The sequence below is a fragment of the Palaemon carinicauda genome, chromosome 39, assembly GCF_036898095.1.
Source record: "Palaemon carinicauda isolate YSFRI2023 chromosome 39, ASM3689809v2, whole genome shotgun sequence".
In the NCBI taxonomy this organism is placed as follows: domain Eukaryota; kingdom Metazoa; phylum Arthropoda; class Malacostraca; order Decapoda; family Palaemonidae; genus Palaemon; species Palaemon carinicauda.
The window spans coordinates 42,728,526-42,751,233 of record NC_090763.1 but is presented as its reverse complement, the minus strand read 5'-3'; the positions used below and the strand labels follow the sequence as shown (position 1 = coordinate 42,751,233).

At 44.9% G+C, this 22,708-nt stretch overlaps 1 protein-coding gene across 3 annotated transcripts in view; it reads left to right on the top strand.

The window, feature by feature from the left end:
* Positions 1-9,865: 9,865 nt before the first annotated feature.
* The window catches only part of LOC137631147 (pineapple eye protein-like), a 350,280-nt gene continuing 337,437 nt past the window's right edge, over positions 9,866-22,708 (top strand). The window contains exon 1 of one of the 3 annotated variants that reach the window (XM_068362845.1): positions 9,866-10,362. The gene's annotated coding sequence lies outside the window, so the exon portion shown is untranslated. The remainder of the gene's footprint in view (positions 10,363-22,708) is intronic. The other 2 variants (XM_068362846.1, XM_068362844.1) reach the window with 2 other exon arrangements.

Here is a 22,708-nt window from a genome sequence, read left to right as displayed (position 1 = left end):
ATTGATCACAGTTTATGATGTCCTTAGTAACCATGATCAGTATTTTCTGCAAGTCATTTCAATTCCAAGTCATAAGCTTTGCAATCTCTAGAATTTACTATATGGTCTCTTGGTTTGTTTAACTTTGTGCAGTTAATACACTTTGACACATGCAAATTACACTCCTTGGTGGAATGTTTTCCTGAACATTTCCCGCACACTATATCATCATTCTTAGACTTGCAATCTTTTTCAAGATGTCCATACCTCTGACAGTGGTAGCAGGTGATCAAGTGGTACTTATCATGTATGTTATAAGTACCCCATCGTAACAGAGCGTTGTCCTCATTATGAAGCATTTTTCTTCAGGACTACACTTATCTTCTCTTCTATATTTTGGGTTTGGTCCAGGCAACGATTTCTTAGAATCAAAGCATTAACTACATCATCTTCATCATTATATACATTGCATATTATCATTTTTTATTTTAGTTTTCGATTTTTCTCGTTTCAGTGTTGGCAACCAATATCTGAATTTTGTTTGCAGCTCTCTAATCATTTTGTTAGCAAAGTTTACAACAATATTTCTGTTCGACGTTGATCTCGTGTAATTATAGTAATATCTTGAAGTGCCTGTTCAACCTAGTGTTTTTTTTCTAGTAATTATGGTTGTTGCATTTGTTAATTTAATTACTGACAGATTTTTTTCTTCAGAACTTTGTCTGCATATGTCGTTTTCTCCGGTTTTGGTTCCATATTCATAGCAAGGTTGTCAACTTTCTCAATGAGGTCAGTAGTCTGGTTGGAATTTGCTGCATGTGCGCTAAGGTCTGCAAGTTTGTTTTCCAATTCAACGATTCTCGCATCTTGTTTGCTCAGAGCCTCTTCTCTTATATTCACATCTTCCTTCAATTTTGATACATATAAATTGGCTTGTCTGGCTTCACCTATGCAGTGTGGGCATAGCCAATCTAGGTTATTTCGTTCATTATCAGTGATGCCTGTCACTATATACACATTTCTATTGCAATCACATCCTATCCTTTTTTTCCGGTCTCCCTCTGTGGTTTCACATGTGAGGCAGAAAAAGTTAGGGACAGACATAGTGTACTGTTCCTTCTCACTTAGGTTTCTCCATAAGATTAACTAATATCTTTTCATTGATATTCTAAGCGAGAAACAAAAGCTAAAACACGACTCAGGGCAAGTGTTGAATGGAGCTCCGCGCAAAACACGTCCATACCTTAGCGGCTCAACTGTACATACCAACTTAAGAAATTACGAAACATAGTGAACAGAGGAGCAAGACTGATAAAACGAGTCCAAACCAGAGAAAGGATCACTCCTTTACTAATTGATTTACATTGACTGCCGATTAAAGCAAGAACTGAATTTAAAATATATACAATAACCCACCAACTTATCGGAACTGGTCGTCCTAAATACTTCAGAGAATTGCTACATATTGTGCAGTCAACAAATCGTGTTACTTACTTTTTACTTTACTTTGATGGCTGCTTTTCTGGTCCCATACAGCAGGGGAACCCCACTCTCTACAGGACCTCCACAGTTGTTTTACCTTGTTCGTTCAGAGTATTTAACGTTTCATATCGTGTATTGTTCATTTACTGTTAAATCGTCACTGTCAATAGACTCATGAAATAAGAGTCTTCAGTTTCCTCTTGAAAGCCTTAATGTCTTCAATCATTCGAATGTTTCGTGGGAGCTTGTTATATAGTTTCGGGGCCACACATTTAAAGGCTCTGGAGCCTGCAGTAAACATATATCTATGTTCCAATAGTTTGAAGCCATCTGTAACTATTCTCGTGTCGACACGATTTGTTGGCTGTTCAATATGTAGCAATTCTCTTAAGTATTTTGGACGCCCGGTTCTGATAACTTGGTGGGTTATTGTACATATTTCAAATTCAATTCTCACTTTAATCGGCAGCCAGTGTAAATCGATTAGTATAGGGGTGATCCTTTCTCTATGTGGGACACCTATTATCAGTCTTGCTCCTCTGTTTATTATGTTTTGTAATTTCTTAAGTTGAACTTTTGGTAAATTGTGATAGATAGAGCTGCAGTAGTCAATCCTGATAATAACAGTTTATCAACAAGTTTCTTTAAAGAATATTCGTCCAGGTACTTTTTTATAAACGCAATATTTCTTAGATGATAACCAGCCGTTTTTATTACATTATTTATTTGGGCATTTAGAGACAGGTTACAGTCAAGAAATACACCTAGATCTCGAACTTTACTAGATATTGGCACTGAGTCATTATCTATGTTCATTTGAATATCACGTAAGTTTCTCACGCTGTTTCTCTTGCCCACCACCATGAATTCAGTTTTGTTCTCATTTAATTCTAGTTGTTTGAATGTCATCTATTCTTTAACACTATCAAGGATTTGGTTTAGTTTCAGTAGTGTCATGAATATCATTTATGGAGAAGTAAAATTGTGTGCCATCTGCAAATAGTTTAAACTTCACGCCATGCCTTTGTAGCATTTTCGATAGACCAATAGTATAGATGCAGAATAAGATTGGGCCAAGTACACTCCCTTGGGGTACCCCTCTGTTTAAGGATTCATATGATGAATAAGAGTTTCCAATTTGTACACAGTAATTTCTACCAACTAAGTAGTCTTTCAGGTATTCAATGGCTTGATCTTCAACACCGATGAACCGTAGATCATTTAATAGCAGTTTATGCACCAATGTATCTAAAGCAGCACTAAGATCGAGCAGTATTAAGATGTCATATTTATTTTCATCCATCATTTCTAGCATATCATTTACTACAGAGCAGATGGTGGGCTCCGTAGAGTATAGTTTTCTGTAGGCAGATTGGTTGTCAGGCAAAGCTTCTATTACTTCTAAGTGGCTGACTAGTTGTTCAAGAATTACATTTTCAAGCACTTTTGAGACAAAGGATAGATTTGAAATAGGTCTATATGAGCTTAATTCCTGGTAGTCCAGTGCATTTTTTCAGAACTGGTGTGACTATAGCCATTTTCTCAGATTTAGGAAACTTCCATTCATCAATGCTTGCATTTGCTATTCTCATTTTTATTTCGGCTAGACTAGAAAAGTCTCTCTCTCCAATTACTTAGAATATTGGCATAGGATCGATCACGCAGTTTGTTTTCTTTGCTCTCTTGATAATTCTGGTGATGTCATCTTGTGTTATGTTGTTAAATCATATTGATTTTGTCTGTGTGCCTGGTGTATCATTAATCTGATGTTGAGTATTTACAAATGACCTGGTTATATTTCTAATTTTGTTTTTAAAGAATACCAGAAAATTATTTGCTAGTTCCCAGTCACTGTATCAATCAGGTAACTTCTTTTCTTTTACATTTCCCATTATACCATTCAGGAGATGATATAACTTATATAAGTCTGTTGCTGCTTCGAGGATATTTCTCTTATAGTATTCACTTTTTTCCCTTCTTAGTGGGTAGTTATATTGACACGCAACAGTTTTGTATTCTACCCAAGTACTTTCAGTTTTTAACCTATTCCACTTTCTTTACCTCTTTTTTTTCCCTCTTTTATACCAAAGTCTCTCCATCAAACTGAGGAAATTGTTCTTTTACGGTCATAGTCTTTTCCATCAGTGGGCACATGGTATCATATTCACTTTTACTCACTTTATTATAAGTGGTCGTAAGACATTTAGCTCACTTTAGCTCCTAACAGACGTTGGTCATCATGATCACAGGGAATGTTGATAGCATCATTTATTTTCTTTGTAACTTCTTCAATAAATACGTAGGAGAAAAATTTGATTTATGTCTAAAGTTTATTTTCTTTACTAACGCATGTTTCTGTAGAGGTAGATTAAACGTAATAAGTTTGTGTACTGGGGAGATAGTACATTTCTCTTCGACTTTTATATCAGATATAATATTATTCATGTTATCACTTGGAACTAAATCCAGGATATGCCCAGTTAAAGTAGTTGTAGAGTCGACACTATTAACTAGTTGATAAGATTCTTGTAACTCACTAAATGCCAAAGCGTCAGGATTTAATGCGTCATCCATCCAAAAATTTAAGTCTCCACAGGTAACTAATTCGTTTTTCTCCATGATAATCATCTCAATGAGAGCACCGAATTCTTCAAAAAAGATACTAATGTTTGTTTTAGGAGGTTTGTAGATTGTTACAAAGGATATTCTTTTATTATTTGCCGTAAATTTTATTTCTATATATTCAAAGTTTGTTACACTACTTCTTTTCAACGTTTTGAGGTCTTAGTAACTTTTATGAATAAAGATTACGACACCTCCACCAGACCTACCTTCTCTCGGTATGTGAAAGAAGGCATGTGTGTGTGTGGGGGGGGGGGGGGGCGGCGTCATTTCAGTGATCTTTGCCCTGTCCAAGTTATTTAGCCATGTTTCAGATAATGTTAGTGTATCTAAATGTTTTTCGTTTATCAATTCTCGAATTTGAACAGTCTTATTATCTACAGATTGTACATTTACATAGCCACAGTTTATGAAACCCCTAGTAACCATGATTAGTATTTTCCGCCAGTCTTTTCAATTCCAACTCAAAAGCTTTGCAGTCTCTAGAATTTACTGTGTGGTCACTTGGTCTGTTTAACTTTGTGCAGTTTATACACTTTGACACTTGAGAATTACACTCCCTGGTGGAGTGTCTCCATATATTTCCCGCTGCCTTTATCTTCATTCTTAGACTTGCAATCTTTTTCAAAATGTCCATGCCTCTGACAGTGGTAGCAGGTGATCACGTGGTACCTATCACGTATGTTATGGATACCCCATCGTAACGAAACTTTGTCCCCATTATCATGAATAGCCCTCCGAATTTCAGGATCACATTTCAGCACATGGTGGGTGGTCCCCGCCCCCCGAGGCATTTTTCTTCAGGACTAGAGGGTTATAAACATTGAGTTATATACATTGTTCATCATTTATTCTTAATATGTTTTATGTTCATTTGAGTTATATACATTGTTCATCATTTATTCTAAATATGTTTTATGTTCAATAATAAAGACATTTGAATAAATGGACCAAGCTCTTATTTATGACCACGGCCAGAGATGGATTCAGGATAACAGATATTGTGAATGACTAAATCCTAAGAACTAATCAAAATGCCAGCAGTAGGATGTCCAATACCAGGCTGTGATTACGTCACGGACGACCTTGAGGCCGCCATCGTAGCTGCACTCATAACTGCTCACTGCACCACACATGCTCCTGGACAAGCTGCCAAAGTAGAAAGAGTTAAAAGACCCACAATATCGACAGCGGGAACAAGTGAAGAATGAGCATATTTTCAATCACGATGGTCTGACTATGTAGACGCAACTAAAATTGAGGGCCGTGATCGTGTGGTACAGCTTCTAGAATGCTGCGAAGAACAACTTCAAAAAGACTTAACACGATCAGCTGGTGGCAGTCTTACTAACAAGACTGAAGTAGAAGTGATGGGAGCAATAAAAAAACAGGCAGTTCGAGAGGAAAACACCATGGTAGCTCGAGTGATTCTACACAACATGCGTCAAGACCGTGATGAGCCTGTACGACGTTTCTGCGCACGACTTACAGGACAGGCTAGTGTTTGCAAATTCCTGATAAAATGTCCAGGATGCAACGTTGATGTAAATTATACTGACACAATAGTGAGAGACGTATTAGCACGCGGCATATGTGACCCTGAAATACAATTAGATCTACTTGGTGATAAGAATCAGGACATGTCATTGGAAGAAGTTGCACAGTTTGTCGAAGCTAAAGAATCTGGTAAACGATCTGCCTCCCGACTATTAGACTCTCATGAGGTCCAAGCAGCGGCCAGCAGTTCATACAGAAAGGCAAAACAAACCGCTGTCAAAGATAAAAACGAAGTTCGCTCATACTGTGGCAAGAAAGGATATGGTAAAAACACTCCTGCACATGCAAGAAAATCAGAATGTCTAGCTTACGGTCATAGATGTGAACACTGCAACCGAGAAAATCACTTTGAGAGTGTTTGCCGTAGTAAGGGCAAACCAAAAGTGAAACCCAGTGCTCACAATGCCAATGACTACGAGAATGCGGTGTTCAACACCATGTGCAGCGTATCATCAATCTCTACACTGTTGATGGTGTGATACTATACAAGGAGCGTATAGTTATTCCTCCAGCCCTTCGTCAGGAAATTCTCACATCTCTTCATTCAGCACATCAAGGAATTACCTTTATGGTATCGCGAGCAGAGTCATCTGTGTTTTGGCCAGGGATAACACCCGCTATAACAGCACTTCGAGCTGGATGCAACCACTGCAATCGCATCGCGCCTTCAAATCCTAGTGCTCCGCCTACACCCCTTATATCTCCAGACTACCCGTTCCAATGTGTTTGTGCAGATTACTTTCACTACCGAGGAGTTGGATATTTAGTTATAGTTGATCGATACTCGAATTGGCCCATAGTTGAACGATCTTCGAACGGTGCAGAGAGTCTTATAACTTCACTACGCCGAACATTTGTGACATTTGGGATTCCGGATGAATTGACATCTGATGGTGGACCTGAATTTACAGCGACAGCAAATAGGCAGTTTTTAAAGGACTGGGGAGTCCATCACCGCCTTTCCTCTGTGGCCTTCCCACATAGTAATTGCAGAGCCGAAATAGGCGTCAAAACTGTCAAGCGTCTTATAGCGGACAACACGGGCAGTAACGGTGATCTCAACACTGATGAATTCCAACGTGCGATGCTCCAATACAGGAACACACCTGACAGAGATACCAAGTTATCTCCTGCAATATGTGTATTTGGTCGTCCCATCAGAGACTTCATACCTGTCCCGCCCGGCAGGTACCGTCCCCATGACACGTGGAAGGAAACACTCGATGCAAGAGAGGAGGCCCTAAGACATCGACACCTTAAACAGGGAGAGTGCTTATCAGAGCACACTAAGAGACTACCCCCACTGTCCGTAGGTGACCGGGTTCGCATCCAAAATCAAACAGGAAATCACCCCCTGAAATGAGACAAAACCGGTGTCATCATAGAAGTCCGCCAATTCGACCAATACGTCGTCAGAGTTGAGGGCTCTGGTAGGGTCACGCTAAGGAACCGGAAGTTTTTGAGACAATACGTGCCTGTTAGGAGTATTCCAGAAGTCCGTACAATTAGAGATGACTATAATCGGAATCAGATTGTACCTATTGCCAATCCTTCGACCACTAAAACGTCTGAGACCATTGCGAAGGACACCATTCCGAAAACCCAAAATCCGGACACACATGGTACTCTTCCATTGTCCACTTTGCCGTTACCAAGTGGTACTACCCCTAACATTCATTTTGATGTTGCTGCTCCGGAATGCTATCCCAACGACCTCGGTAACACTGCGAATCATCAAGCAGAGATTCCGCCTCCCAATGATAGCACAAACTCTCCATCGCAGTTAACTCCTGCCATGCCAAATTTGGAGCAACGCAAGTCCAGTCGTACCCGTCGACCGCCAGCATGGCACTGTGATTTCGAGATGAACTAGCTATAGTGTCATCATGATCAACACATGACAATAATTGTTTTTCAAGTTTCCGTTCCTTCACGTGCTAGCGGGAGCTTAGTGTTCATGAACCTATAATTTGGACGTTTAATTGCCACCCAATGTTTTGACATCAGTTTTAAACCGACCTCCACGAGAGACATTTTAAAAGGCCGTTTAAAAACTTGGGGGGAGGTAGAGGGTTATAAACATTGAGTTATATACATTGTTCATCATTTATTCTTATTATGTTTTATGTTCATTTGAGTTATATACATTGTTCATCATTTATTCTAAATATGTTTTATGTTCAATAATAAAGACATTTGAATAAATGGACCAAGCTCTTATTTAAGGACTACACTTATCTTCTATATTTTGGATTTGGTCCAGGCAGCGATTTCTTTGAATCAAAGTATTTACGACATCATCTTCATCATTGTATACATTGCATATCATTATTTTGGGTTTTAGTTTTCCGATTTTTCTCGTTTCATTGTCAGCCACCAATGTCTGAATTTTGTTTGCCGCCTCTTCTCTGATCACATTGTTTGCAAAGTTTACAACAACATTTCCATTCGTAGTTGACCTCGTGTTAAGTATAGGAATGGCTTTAAGTGCTTGTTCAACCCCACGTTTTCTTTCAGTAATTTTAGTTGTTGTATTAGTTGATTTAATTATCAACAGATATTTTTCATTAACTTTGTCAGCAAATGTCGGTTTCTCCGGTTTTGGGTCTATCAATGTTTGAAGTGTTGCTTTAATTGATTCCATATTCATGGCAAGAATGTCAACTTTCTCAGTGAGGTCGGTCGTCTAGGGAATTTGCTTCGTCTGCGCTAAGGTCCGCAAGTTTCTTTTCCAAGTCATCTATTTTCGCATCTTCTTCGTTCAGGGCCCGATTTCTCACGTTTACATCTTCCTTTGATTTTGATATTACTAAATTGTTTTGTCTAGCTTCACGTACGCAGTGTGGGCATAGCCAGTCTAGGTTATTCCGTTCAATCTCACTGATGGCTGTCACTGTATGCACACATCTCTTATGGTAGAGTCTTTTACATTCACATACTATCCATTTTCTCCGTTCTCCCTTTGTGTTATTACATATGAGGCAGACATAGTTAGAAGCAGACGTAGTACTGTTTCTTATCACTTAGGTTTCTACATAAGACTAACTAATATTTTTTCAATGATATTCTAAGCGAGAAACACAAAGCTAAAACATGACTCGGAGCATGAATAGCAGAGCTTGACACAACACGTCCACACACTAGCACTGATATGTTGACACGAGAATAGTTACAGATGGTTTCAAACTATTGGAACCTATATATATATATATATATATATATATATATATATATATATATATATATATATATATATATATATATCTACTGTAGGCTCTAGAACCTTTAATTGTGCGGCCCGAGACTATGAAATAAGCTCCCACGAGACATCCGAATGATTGAAGATATTAAGGCTTTCAAGAGGAAACTGAAGGCCTTCTTGTTTTGAGGATGCTTCGATTGTGACGATTTGACAGTAAATGAGCAATATCCGATGTGAATGCTGAATGCTCTCGAACGAGCATGAATAAAACGACTGTGAAGGTCCTGTAGAGAGTAGGGTCCCCGGCTGAACAGGACAGGAAAAGCAGCCCTTAAAGTAAGTAAGTAAAGTAAACTTAGTATATTTCACTAGAGAGAGAGAGAGAGAGAGAGAGAGAGAGAGAGAGAGAGAGAGAGAGAGAGAGAGAGAGAGAGAGAGAGAGAGAGAGAGAGAGACTGTAAATTAGAAACGTACAAGAAAGGAGGTGTTGTTGCTGTTTTGACCGTTTTTAAACTGAAGGTTAGCCCTAACAGCCTTTCATCGCAGAACGCGAAATTTTGGTAATTGGGAATCGAAAATTTGAGCGCTCTGTCTCAATCCACATACACCATTTAAACTGAAATTTTGGGTTGTTAGCACTACAAAAAGACTGGAAGGATCATCTGAGTCGTGCCTTGGGAAATTTATACCCGGAGGGAATATGGAAAATCTGTTATATAGGAAATATATAAATTCTCTCAAAATATGCATAGACTACCTTCCGATGGAGCACTTTTCAAATATTTTCATCTCTCCACTTGCTATCTGAAAATAAGGTTTAAAATTAAGAAAAACCTTCAATGATCATATAAATGGAAATTATAAAAATAAATAATTTGCAATCCCCCCTACAGCTATGTGCAGTGTATCAATTCACATAGAGGGGCCGACATATTTGTGTACACAAAAGAGTAGTGAATAATTTCTGGCATCCGTTTCCGAATCCAAATACATCACCGATGATAGGGGCAGAAGTGTCGTAGTAGAAATTTGTATTTTTTTTTTCTTTTTATTATTTTCTGCATCAGCAGATTTCAAACAATTTGACGGTGCCAAATTTTCACGATGGAGAAATATAAACTTTGCAAGATCTTTTTATCCTTCGAATAATCTTGAAGAATGCCTATCGGCATTTTGAATAACAGTATTGCACGAAACAGCGAACTAGGCTTAGAAATAACGCCCCTGAAATTTGTTTTCCTGCAATATGGTAAAATCGCCGGTAAAATCTTCGAGACCTTGAACAGAATCTGGCAACACTGTAGAGCTACATCTCAACCCGAGTCGCGACATCTTTAAAAATCGTTGGGAGTGTAAGGTGCAACAAACAGTGATAAACAGCCCTCTTAATTATTGTGCAATGAAGTGTGCATGCGAATGGTGTTTGAATATGATGATGTGATTCACGTGTACATTGTAGATATTGTAAAGGGACATCAAGTTATAAACTGAGAACGTTAGTGGCTCCAGAGAAGAGATTGGTAAGTACGTTCAATGTTTTGATACCGCTTGGAGTCGCTTTGTTGTGACCGCTAACTATGAAAAGTATTTATAACAATGTAGTGATGAAACTATCCAATTAAGATTACAATTAAAACATTATTCTGCCTTAAGTGTTTGAGCTGCGAAATGTCACTTGATTCGTTATTCGTGGTATGAGCCCATTGCTATAGTAGTTTTCTTAGCCTAAACTCCGTTACTGTATTTCAAATGTGGCTGTTACGTATGGATGGGTGGCAGTAAAGTTACAGTTACTTTTGATTGGCTTCATTAAAAGGAATTAGACTACCTCCTTACAAGTTCTTGAAGCCAAAGACAAGCATTGGGGGTACAGTACCTAATATACAGTAGCCTACTGTATTACGGTGTCAGGGAGATTACAACAGAATCAGACCTGGCTAGTCCATATTTTCCCGGTTTTATTACACTGTACGGGACAGTCGAAAACTGAAAGTAGCATAAGTCAATACTATTGCACTTTTCTTACCAAGTTCATGAAATGTGTTTTTTTTTTTTTGTGAATTTATATATAAGTACAATAATACTATAAACAAAAAGTAAAAAGTTGTTAATGATGGAAACAGGTTTTTTTTTTTTTAGTATGAAAACCCTGTAAATGGGTGGGAAATTCTCATTTTCGATGCAGGCGGGAGGACATGTCCGTCATTATGCAAAGTAGTGCTGGGCGATACCAGTGATTTCCTTTCGATACGATACCAAGTAATATTTTTCCCAGTACCGAAGCATCGAGTACCTATACCAAGTACTTACAGGTCCAGTATCGGTTAATATGAGTACTTTTTATTTTATATTTCCGACAGTGAAACGATGTAATATAAAGGAAATATACTAATAAGACGTATACTACAGTATTGTAGAAATAACAGGAGCCTTTGTATATCAGCAGCCAGTTCCTCACATGTTCATTAAAACTGGACATCAACTAACCTAAACTATCCCCCCTAACCTAACCTACAAGCTGTGTCCTTACCTACTTACCTAACGTGGGTGGGGGGGTTGACGACCCCCCTTACACTGCCGTATTCTAACTTAGCCATTATAATACATACAGGTGGCTGCTATTATACATGCACCACAAATATTAATTATATTAATGATAATGTTTATTTTATAAAATATTTACTTAGAAGAGATTTATAATAAAAATTCAGTCCAAACCCATGTGGAGCTTAGCTCTTTGAGCAATAATACTGCTAAATTAATATTGTAAATTAAGAACAAAGTAAAAACTAAGATACATATACAATTATACAGTACATATACATTCAGTATTTAAATAATCGTAATATTCTAAAATGCAATAAAGCTTCCGAAATGAGATCGGATATTTATATATTAGGGAGGGAGGGATATATGTGTATGGGAAAAGGATTAAGGATATTGGCTAATGATAATAAGGGAAGGACAATAATAATGTGAAGGAGATATCATACTAATATGCATGATAGGTTATATTAGTGAGGTAATTCTGTGAAAGTTAATGGTCATATCAGTGGGATAACATGGGGAAAGTGAATATAGGTTGACGACGAGATTATAATTCCCTGTTTTTAATTATAAATACGATACAAAAATATGAATATTATATGCATCATTATTGGATACAGTTAAGTGAAACACCAGTTTAATCAAAATCTGGTTAATTTCAAATATAGCAGTAATTTTTTACCCCAGCAAATAGATACACACTGTACAGAGAGAGGTAGGACCAGCTGGGTGTAGAGATAGGTAGTGGTGCGCAGCGCTCTCAGTGTAAAGGAGCGCCGGTTATTTGAAATCATGGCTCAGTTTGAATTTTATTGCAATTTTTATGAGAAATTTTATTTAATAGATATTGCATTGTTCTTGGCCATCCCATTGCTGTTGCCAACTATTAGAAATCAAATTCTTAATATTGGGTAAACAGTCATCACTAAGAATTATTCTCTCTCTCTCTCTCTCTCTCTCTCTCTCTCTCTCTCTCTCTCTCTCTCTCTCTCTCTCTCTCTCTCTCTCTCTCTCATATATATCCTTGGCCTGTCTAGTTCCCAACAGTTGCTTCATGATTTGTTCCCTCCAGTGGCGTCTGAAGTCCAATTGGATGGAAATCAACACAATATCATGCTCAAATAGAAATAGATTTCTATCTCGTACTTGGGATCAAACCCTAGCCCTTCAAATGAAAGGTCAGGTCGTAATTCAAATGAAATATAATCAACTGTGTCACCTGGTGGGCTGGGAAGTTGGGGGAAACTAGTAAGAGACTGATGTCTTGCCAGGTAAATCCTGAACTGCAGGTACCAGTTAGGTTCCGACTTCTTTTGAGCCTCTGGTGGCATGGTTGGAAGCGACCTGGTCTTTCATTTGAAAGGACTAGGGTTCGATCCCAGTATGAGTTAGAAATTTATTTCTATTTGAGCACAATATTCTGTTGATACAGTGATGCCTCAGCATACGAAAGTAATCCGTTCAGGATACGGTTTCGTATGCTGATTTTTTCGTATACGGAGTCGCGTTTTACATGTAAATAGCCTAATTCATTCCAAGCCTTACAAAAAGGCACCTTTTCTTTCATAAACACGCTAAACTGTAGTAATAAACATGCAATGCAGCCATTTCTATCATTCAATAATTAACCCAACCGTCAAAAACAGCCTAATCCATTCCAGAAACCACCATGAGTTTATTCAATAATGTAGTTATAGCCTAGTTATCCCCTCCAAGCCCCAAGAAAACGGTCCGTTTTCTTTACTACTGTATAAAAGTTACGGTACTGTATGTAAAGCATTTGGATCAGTGAATGTGTATTGTTACCTGTACACCTAAATTAAGGGTTGATACCCTGAAAAAAAAGGTACAGTTAATTAACAAAAAGGTTGAAACTTACCTTTTGATTGAGACGATGTCCGATAGCGAAGTTGCGGCAGAGGAGGATGGCATAAGGCAGAAAACGTAACAAGTGACAGACTACGTATAATAATTTACAGTACACACTTAACACATTAACACTTAAACTTAAACGAAATAAAAAAATGGCAGAAATAATTAACACTTAACATTACGTATGGAAAACTATAAAATGAAAGAAAAAATTACCTTAACACTTAACGGTAACATAAAACTTAAAATTGAATTATTTTTTTTGCTTTTTTATAACTTTACATTTTTTCACATTTTCTAAATTTCTACTTCTTCATCACTTTCTTTTTTCTGTTTCTTTTCTTTACTTTCACCTTCTACTTCTTCATCACTTCCTCTTTTATGTTTCTTTTCTTCACTTTCACCTTCGTCTTGGCCTACTAATACTGCTGGCCTCTTTAATAAGAAACTATCCATGGAAGCTTGTTTCTGTCTACTTTTCAACACATTTCTAAAATGCGTGAGGCAAACATCATTGCAGTGTTGAAGCGCACAGTTGGTATAAACTTTTTCTGGATGTTCCTTTTCGACGTAGTCTGCCATTTTATGGAAACAGGCGAGAATTTCCTTAATGCCTGACGTTTTCAAAGGTGTAACATCCTCCTCATCACCGCTAGAGAACTGCTCTTGAACAACACTCATTTGTATCGTCCCCAACTCCTTCAGGTCGTCCGTCGTCAACTCCTCGTGGTGCTCCTCGATAAGTTCATCTATATCCTCGGCGCTAACTTCCAGCCCCATGGACGTACCAAGATGTACGATGTCAGCCACCTCAGACTGCTGAATGGGTTCAGGATTGTCAACGATCTCGGCTTCGCCTCCAGGCTTCCCGAATCCCTCGAAGTCTCGTGCAGAGACAACATCAGGCCACAGCTTCCTCCAAGATGAGTTCAGGGTACGCCTCGAAACTTCCTGCCAAGCAAGATCGATGAATTTGAGGCATATCACAATATTAAAATGATCTTTCCAGAATTCATGCAGAGTGAGGTTTGTACTTTGTCACTTGGAAACATCTCTGGAAGAGATGCTTCGTGTGCAATTTTTTGAAATTAGAAATAACTTGCTGGTCCATATGCTAGATGAGAGGGGTGGTGTTAGGCGGTAGATACAGGACCTTTATGAAGGAATACTCGGCCAGAAGATATTCCTCGAGACCAGGAGGTGAGCTGGAGCATTGTCCAACACCAGCAGACATTTCATAGGGAGGCGCTTTTCTTCCAAATATTTTCGGACAGTTGGACTGTAGCAGACATTCACCCAATCAATAAAAAGTTGCCTCGTTACCCAGGCTTTAGCATTCGCCCTCCACATCACGGGAAGGTTCTCCTTGATGACTTTGTGGGCTTTGAAGGCTCGGGGATTTTCAGAATGGTACACCAGCAGGGGCTTTATCTTGCAGTCCCCACTGGCGTTTGCGCAAAAAGCAAGGGTAAGCCTGTCCTTCATAGGCTTATGTCCGGGTAGCCTCTTCTCCTCGGCTGTGATTAACGTCCGACGAGGCCTTTTCTTCCAGAAAAGCCCAGTTGTTCCATAACTGAAATACAAACCACGCTATTTACATGGGGTAATTACTTCGGTGTAGCTGAATGACGAGCCATAAAAGTTTTAACGAGGGTTTCCTACCCCGCCGCTAGTTAGCGGGGGTAGGGAGGGGTAGCTAGCTCCCCCCCCCCCCATACACCGGTGAATACTTCACTTTACTTTTGGCTCGGAGAGACGTCAGACATGTCTGCGCTCTCCTCGTTTTTGACTGCCATAATTTTGTTTGCTTTCTCTTTTCAGTGTGTGTGAAGTTGGCCTCTATTTCTTATCATGCGTACGTGCCCTTGACTTTCTGACCCGCCCTTGTGGTACCTTTATGTCGGCCTTGGACACGGATCCTCACTCCTTATGCCCTCAGTGTGATAGGTCTAATGTGTGTATTGAATGTAGGGAGTGGTCTACCTCCCAGTGGGAGAGGTTTGCCTGGCGACGTAAGAAGAAGGCTAAAGGGGATCTTTCTCCTTCGGAGGTTTCTCGGAAGAGAGAAAATCCCAAGACTACTTCTTCCGTCGCCCTTTCCTCCTCCAAAGCTCCCACTCGAGCGGCCTCTCCCGAGAGGCCGGCGAGTGGTAGCGTAGACCGCAGTGCTGTTAACCGATCCCGGGGTGAGGGAGAGGTAGTTGCCTCCCATAGCGAGGCAGCTGTCCCTCCTCCCCCGGAGGAGGAATTTGTGTCTAATAAGGATCTTTTGCAGCTTTGGGCTTCTTTGGGGCTGCAGGGTTCGCCCTCCAAGGAAGCTCTGTTTGACATGATCAAACTGGGTGCGGCTGTCAAACAATCGCCAACTTCAGCGGAGATAGATCCTCTGTCTTCCTCTGTCTGTGGTTGACGTTGTGGTGACGGAAACATCCCGTGGGTCTAGCCAAACGCCCGTTCCTGTGGCTGAGGTAGCTGAAGGCATAGACTTCCCCTCCGAACATCATTCGAGGGAGGAGCTAAGTCCCACGGTCTCTCCTGCCGGTGATTCTCCCTCTCGGGGGAGTTCGCTAACAGAGACTCCTCTTCGGAGGCCCATCGATGGTCAGCTCGCTGATTCCACACCCCTCGTGGGCGTGTAAGGCGGAAGGCTCGTCCTCCCCTTCGCCGTAGAGGCCTTCCTTCCTCTTTCAAAGGGGTTAAGAGGCGCCTCTTCGGCTCGTCGTCGCCACATTCCTCTGCGGAGAGGACAACTCGCCGTTCTCAAGTCCTGCCAACTACCAACCTAGACCTCTCCAGGGATCGTTCGCGATCCCCTTCGGAGGATGGTCGTCCTTTGGGACATTGTGACTTGTCGCCCAGACCATCTACTTCTAAAGTTCCTGATGCGCGTGACGCGCCACCTGATACTGCCACTGCGCAGTCTCCGGGCTCTTCGGGGCTGAAGGGGCTTGAGCGCAAAACTGCGCCTTTTGCCCTCAAGCGCCAGGCACCGCCTGAGCGCTCGCCTACTGATGTTGCTGCTGTTCCTGACTTAGCGCCTTGGCGCTCACCCTCAGGCGTTCGCGCCTCCGTTCCTGTTACGCGCCAGGGTCCCCCTGCGCGCCCACGCCCTCCGGCGCCCTCCAGCAGTTCCTGAGGTACCGCGCAAGCACTCACCTGCGCATACGCTCCCAGTTCCTGATACGGCGCTCCAGTGCTCACCTGTGCATATGCGCCCACCGGTGCCCCAGAGGCCACCTGCGCCATCGCGCCCATCAGCAGTTCATGAGATAGCGCGCGGTCACCTGCGCTCACGCGCCCTCCAGCGCCTCGGCGCCCCCCAGTTCCTGCTTCGTTGCTTGCGGTCCAGGAGGCACCTAAGCTGGCGCACAGGCGCCCACAGGTTCCTATGGACTCGTCGCGCCCGTCTGGGGAGACCCGCGACACGCGCCCACGCGCGGTTCCAGCTCCAGCGCCCATGCGCTCTCGCGTTGCTACATCTCAGCGCGTTGCCCAAGAGGCTTCCAAGTTAGCGCACGGGCACTCACGGCCGCTTCTGGGCTCTCCCTCTAGACCGCGCGAGCTTGCATCTGATGCAACCGCGCACGACGCTCCCGTAACGCGCCCTGTTCCCGCTGCACGCCCCGTTCCTGTATTCATGGCGACTAAGGTTGCCCTTCAACGAACACCAGAGCGTTATCTTCCAACGGCACGCCCTGCAAGGCTGCCGCAACAACGCACTCCGGTGCGACCACATCCCGATACACGCCATGTGCGCCCACGATCGCCGGTGCGACCAACGCGCCCACAGTTGAGTATGCCGGTCTTATCCGACCAGCGCCAACGCCCCATCCAGGTCGCTCGCGACCCTGCTCCAGCGCTAACGCACCCTCAGCCGGTTCTTCCGGACACGCGCTCAGGCGCCCCTGTTATCTCGCGCCCTTCGGGGCCGCACCAGGTTGCTGCGCGCCCGCGTGTTCGGCCGGCTCCTGCTCACCACACGCCCTCGCCATCGTCTACGCGCTCTAGCGACCATGTTCCCGATCCAGCTGCTGCGCACCCACGCGCCTGCGCTATCGCCAGCGCGCCATCGCTTCTGAATCCCCGCCTGCGCTCCCTCGCCCCCGCCCCCGCCCCCGCGGGTGCGCGCGAGTGAGTTTCCAGCAGGGCCCGGTTTTCGAGCCCCAGCGCGAGCGCTGCCAGCCGGACTCCTCTTCGTCACGTTCCCCTCCCCGCAAGCGCAGACCAGCGCGCTCGCCAGAGGAGGGGCGCTTCCCGGACAGGTCTAGGGTCTCTTCTCTTTCAGCCCTGCAGGCGAATCCTCGTTTGTCGACTCCTCCTAGGGATCCCTCGATCCCCTTCCCTCCAGAGGGGATGTCTGACAGCGCGACTGTCAGGCAGCAGCCCTGGTTCGGCACCCTAGTCAAAAGCCCTTGTGCAGGCTATTAAGCCCGCCCTCTCTGATTCGGGCCACGAACCAGCGGCAGCTTCCTCCCCCTTGAAGAGGAAGAGAGGAGTCTCTCCCGTGGAACCTCCTCCGAAGCCTATTCTGTCTCCGCGCAGATCCTTGCGCAAGGCTCCTTCTCCCCCTTCGACCTTCTCGCCCTCCCCTGCGAAGGTGGATTACCCCTCCTCAGGAGAGTCGGATGAGCTGGAACACTCCCCCATCGCGCCAATTGGGGAGGCTCCTCCTCTTCCCCAGAGGTCTTCTCGTCCCGAGGTGGAGAAGGACCTGCCCCCTTTGCTACTCGAGTCCTGTATCCCGCCTAGGAGGGAGCCTAAGGACTCTTAAGACGATCCCCAAATCGTCACCGAGGATCAGGCAGGAACCGTCTAGAGCCGTTGAGGATGTCCACGTATCCCCCCAGGAAGAGCCACTGGGGACGGGAGACTTCGCTGCAAGTCCTTCGGGAGGAGAGCACCAAGAGTCAGAACACGCGTTCTGGCAAGTCCTGACCCACATGAGGAACCTTAATGGGATCTCAGACCCTGAGGTCCCACCTCGTGAAGGGAAGGACACGGTCCTGGACTGTGTCTACGGCACCCAGAAACCTTCTAGGGCCAGTGCAGCTTTGCCCTGGTCTCAAGGGTTGAAGAGTGCCTGGGATAAGGTCGAGGGCCAGCTCTCTGAGCTTGCCTCCTCCAGCAGATCGAGTGCTGGTAATGAGTTTCTCCCTCCTCCTCGAGTCCATCAGAGGAGGTACTTTGAGATCCTTGAGGAGTCTTGTTTGGGTCTTCCGATGCATCACCCTGTGGAAGAACTCACCAGGGGAGTCCCTCTTGAGAGACTCTCCAACCGGCACGTGTCCTTCTCAGCCACTGAGATCCTGAGCCAGGAGAAGGTCACCAAGTGCGCCATGCAGGCGACTTCGTGGCTCGACATCTGCTTGGGGTCTCTGGACATCCTGGTGCGGTCCGAGGACCTCTCCAAAGGAAGCACCAGGAAGGCGCTGGAAACCTTTCTTCTCTCGAGCACATGGACCATTGAGTTTCTGGCCCACCAAGTCTCGAGCTTGTGGGCCAATACGATCCTCAAGCGTCGGGACACTGTGGCCGAGAAGTTCCATCATAAGGTATCCTGTGCGGAGGCTAGCAGGCTCAGACACTCTTCCGTTCTCGGTAAGAGCCTGTTTGAGCCTAAGGACGTGGAGCTCACTGCTGAGAGGTGGAGGAAGTCCAACCAGGATTCCCTCATCCACAGGGCCCTGACATCGAGGCCCTACAAACCTCCAGCAGTCCAGCAGCCCCGTCCGGCTAAGGACACAAAGAAGACGACCACCACGGAGAAGCCCAAGGTGTCTAAGCCCTTTCCTGCCAAGAGCAGAAGGGGCAAGAAGTCCTCCAGGGGAGGCAAAAACCCTAGAGGTACCAGCCGAGGCCGGGAGCGCTAGGGTTGGCAATCCCCCTGCATGTCCACCAGTGGGGGGATGCCTACAGAGTTGCGCGAAAAGGTGGCAGCAACTCGGGGCAGATGCCTGGACGATCTCCGTGATCTCTCTAGGTTATCGCGTCCCGTTCACAGCGTCTCAACCTCCCCTGACAGTGAACCCAGTGTCGTTGAGCTCTTTTGCCATGGGATCGGCAAAAGGGCAGGCCCTCCGGGCCGAAGTGCAGACCATGTTGGAAAAGGACGCTCTCCAGGAGGTTGTAGATGGGTCCCCAGGCTTCTACAGCCGACTCTTTCTTGTGAGAAAGGCGTCTGGAGGCTGGAGACCAGTCATCGACCTCTCAACCCTGAACGGGTTTGTCAAGCAGACTCCGTTCAGCAGGGAGCAGATACGGTCAGACTTGCAGTGAGACCACGAGACATCATGTGCACACTGGACCTGAAGGACGCGTACTTCCAGATCCCAATTCATCTGTCTTCAAGGAAGTACCTGAGATTTTGCCTAGACAACATGATCTACCAGTTCAAGGTGCTGTGTTTCGGTCTCTCCACAGCTCCTCAGGTGTTCACCAGAGTATTCACCATCATCTCTTCGTGGGCCCACAGGATTGGCATCCGTCTCCTTCGTTATCTGGACGACTGGCTGATCCTAGCGGACTCGGAGGCAACCCTTCTTCGCCACCGAGACAGACTCCTCGAAGTTTGCCAGGATCTAGGGATTGTGGTAAATCTCGAGAAGTCCTCCCTGCAGCCCTCTCAGAAACTGGTATATCTAGGCATGGTCATAGACACCAATCTCCACAAAGCCTTCCCATCAGACGAAAGGATAGCAAGGCTGAGGAAGGTTGCGAGACCTTTCCTCAATCGAGAAAAACTCCCATCCCAATCGTGGCTTCGTCTCCTCGGCCACCTCTCCTCCCTGACCCGTCTCGTTCCCAACAGTCGCCTCAGAATGAGATCCCTCCAGTGGCGACTCAAGTGTCGGTGGAATCAAGGACACGACTCCCTGGACACCCTGATCCCGATGGGATCTGCGGAACGGGCGGACCTCAGTTGGTGGGTGGCAGACGAGAATTTACGAAAGGGAGAGGATCTTCTCATCCCTTCCCCGGATTTGATGTTGTTTTCGGACGCATCAAAGAAAGGGTGGGGGGCCCACGTTCTGAGCCACAGGACCTGAGGCCTGTGGTCAGAATCAGAAAATTACCTTCATATAAACCTGCTAGAAATGAAGGCCGTATACCTGGGACTTCAGAAGTTACACCAAGTCCTGGCGGGCCACTCTCTGGTGGTGATGAGCGACAACACTACGGTCGTGGCTTATATCAACAAGCAGGGAGGTACCTTTTCGGAACAGCTATCCCATTTTGCAGTAGAGATCCTGAGATTGTCCGAAGTCCACTCTATTTCACTAGCGGCTCGCTTCATTCCAGGCAAAAGGAATGTCCTCGCCGACAGTCTGAGCAGAGCGACGCAGATAGTGAGTACCGAGTGGTATTTGGATCCTCAGATAGCCAACAAAGTCCTGACTCTATGGGGTTCCCCGATGGTGGATCTGTTCGCTACGGCGCTGAACACCAAGCTCCCGCTGTACTGCTCCCCAGTCCCGGAGCCCAAGGCTCTCTGGCAGGATGCCTTCCAACAACGGTGGGATAACGTCGATGTGTACGCCTTTCCCCCGTTCTGTCTGATGAGGAGGGTACGCAATAAGACCAGAACATCGGTCAATCTCTCAATGACCTTGATAGCTCCGCTATGGCATCATGCAGAGTGGTTCCCGGACCTTCTGCAGCTCCTCACGGAGATCCCGAGGGAGCTCCCTCCACGTCGCGAGCTATTCAAATAACCACACTCCAACATCTACCACAAAGCCGTAGCTTCGCTTCGACTTCACGCCTGGAGACTATCCAGCATCTCCTCAAAGAGAGAGGATTTTCGCAACAAGTTGCGAACAGGATGTCTGGCCACCTGCGCAAGTCACCCGCAGGATTCTACCAGGCGAAGTGGCGAGTTTTCTGTGGTTGGTGCCGTGGAAGGGGTCTCTCTCCCCTCAATGCCACTTTACCAGCAATAGCGGAGTTCATCGTTTATCTGCGGGAAGAAATGCGCCTTTCAGTCTCGGCAGTGAAAGGCTATTGCTCAACCTTAAGTCTTGCCTTCAGGCTCAAAGGAATGGACATTTCCTCCTCGCTGGAACTGTCTCTTCTCATACAGAGTTAGGAACTTACCTGCCCTCGGTTGGAAGTGAGACTTCCTCCTTGGAATGTGGTTCGAGTTCTCAGGTCTCGTAAGAGACCTCCCTACGAACCATTACGCTAGGCTTCTGATCGCCACCTTACCTGGAAGACGGTGTTCATGCTAGCTTTGGCCTCGGCCAAGCGAGTCAGTGAACTTCATGGTCTCTCCTATGACGTCTCCCATTCAAGGGGATGGGGGGAGGTAACGTTCAGGTTCGTCCCTGAGTTTGTTGCCAAGACTCAGAACCCCGGGAGTGCCCCACCCAAGGTTCGACTCCTTCCAGGTTTTGAGTCTCCTTTCTGTAACAGATGACCCAGACCATCTCCTACTGTGCCCAGTCAGGAGTCTGAGGTTGTATCTTAGAAGAACAGCTGCAGTCCGCCCCCAGGTGCGAGCTTTGTTCGTGAGCACCGGGGAAACGAAGAGGAGGGTCACCAGGAATACCATCTCGGCCTGGATTCGCAAGGTAATTCATCTGGCCTTGAATCCTGACCCTCCTCCGTCACGTCGCCGTAGGGCACATGACGTCAGGGGCATGGCTACGTCCCTGGCCTTCAAGAAGAACTTTTCGGTGACGCAGGTCCTGCAAGCTGGGGTGTGGAAGTGTCAGACCACCTTTACGGCCCTCTACCTGCAAGATGTGACACACAGGAGGCTCGATACGTTCTATATCGGCCTTGTGGTGGCTGCACAACCGCTGGTCTAGCCTCAGGCTCCTTATTGGACAAATAGCAGAAGGTTGAGGGCATTGTTACCCGGTTTTAGCCTGTGTGAATGAAAAGATCTGTCTGGCCCTTTTCTTTTCTTCATCCTCTCCTCCCTTGGAGAAAAACAGCATCCTGGGTCCTTTGCACACCTGACCTCGAACCTCTGCAGGTAAACCATGCTCCCTTGTGTTTCTAGTATTAAGTTGTAATACCGTCATGTCCCCATACCCTGACGAGATGGTATTGGGAGAGTCCTAGCCTAGATTTTCATCTGAAGAACTCCAGGTCAACTTCATAGGACGCGTCACCGCTCACCTTCACACAGCCTACGTAGGCCGCAGCAGTCTCACAACTGCCTGCGAGGAGCAGGGGCCCCCTCAACCCATGAGTTCATTCAAACTCGGGTTCGGGGTCCCCGGGCAAGCCAAAGCCAGTATGGCAGGGTACTTGCCACCCTTCCTAAGGGTTAAGTCACCCCATGTAAATAGAGTGGTTTGTATTTCAGTTATGGAACAAATGACAAATTCGTAGATAATTTGTATTTTTCCTAACTATACAAACCTTAGCTATTTACACATATGTGCCCGCCAGCCCTGTCCCTCTAAGTAAAGTGAAGTATTCACCGGTGTGTGTGAG